Source organism: Salvelinus sp. IW2-2015, unplaced genomic scaffold (genome assembly GCF_002910315.2).
Source record: "Salvelinus sp. IW2-2015 unplaced genomic scaffold, ASM291031v2 Un_scaffold2618, whole genome shotgun sequence".
Lineage (NCBI taxonomy): Eukaryota > Metazoa > Chordata > Actinopteri > Salmoniformes > Salmonidae > Salvelinus > Salvelinus sp. IW2-2015.
Window position 1 is genome coordinate 6433 of NW_019943926.1, and position 1482 is coordinate 7914.

Sequence of the window (1482 nt, forward strand, 5' to 3'; positions counted from 1 at the left end):
GATTCTGACCGACCGACCGCCTTGATTCGGTCTTATGTAGCAAATAGTGAAATGGTGTTTCTTACATTGGATTATAGTGGAGACTCAGAGCTAAAAAATGGTATATAATACACTGCATTTGAGGAACAATGGGAAAGTAATTCTGATTTGAAAGTTGATAAACTTGTAACCCCACTTTTGAGAAAATGGCCTTTGAATTTGGTGCCTTCTGGAGAGCTCTAGCCCCACCCATCTCTTTAAGGATTGATCTGAGCATTCTGTCCCAACAGCAGCAGTCAAGCACCCAAGCTAACTGGCTAACAGCTCACTGACCATTTTACTCACCCTAGCAGAGCTGGGTAGGCTGTTTTTACATCATTCAGAGAGTCGGTGACTGCAACTGTGCTGCTGGCAACAATTTACGTTTTTTTTGTCAACGTTTACGGCCATATTCAACGGGTGTTGAGCGTTTGTAAATTTGTAAATTATTCTGCGCTCTGGCACACAGACGAGAGTGCTCTGAAATCGGAGTAGATGGCCAGAGTGAATTTACCAGCTACGTCTATCAACAGATGTYGCAGTGACATCATTAACATTCTATTGAAATAGTTACTTGCATAGTGGAGTCTTTTGTTAAGACATGTAGCTAGCTAGCTAGCTAAACAATGAACCATAATCCCAACTCATGGTGTTACTACCCTGCATGAATCTGCCGGTAACTAACCAACCAGGTTCAATGTTAGCTAGCTAACATTAGGCTCTAACTAGCAAAGCAAATGGCTCTGAGATACGAATAATAAGATCATACATGTAATGTTAGCTAGTGAGCCAGTTAATGTTAGCTAGCTAGCTAACAGTACAATTTAATTTTCTGACAAAATTAGAAACGTGTAATAGCTGAAACTGTAGCTAGCTAGACTATCTCCCCGTACACATCATGGATGGACGCTTCTCCCTGTTACAGATGCCACGGTTGCCCTTAGTTTGAAGATGTAATCCAGAGACAGGGGTTTTCTCCATTTTTTTACTCGGTCCTCCAGAAAGAGGAAAGAAACACTGATGCAGTTGTACGACTGACCAGCTCATGTTATAGACAGAAGCATGCTATACGGCAGACCAATCTGAACTCATCTCTCTCTCTCTCTCTCTCTCTCTCTCCCTCTCTCTCCCTCTCTCTCCCTCTCTCTCCCTCTCCAGCACTCTACTCTACCACCACTCCTAGGTCAGATAGAGAGTTAAGGTCCAGCCTGGCTAGAAGCAACTCTACATCACTCTACACCACTTACCACTCTGGGTCAATATTGAGAGTTAAGGGCTAGCCTGGCCTAAAGCCTTAATCACTCTACTCTACACACTCTAGGTCAGAATTGAGAGATAAGGCCAGCCTGGCTAGAAGCCACATCATACTCTAACACCACTCCTAGGGTCAGATATTGAGAGATAAGGTCCAGCTGGCTAGACCACTCTACTCTACACCACTCCTCGGGTCGAGATATTGAGAAT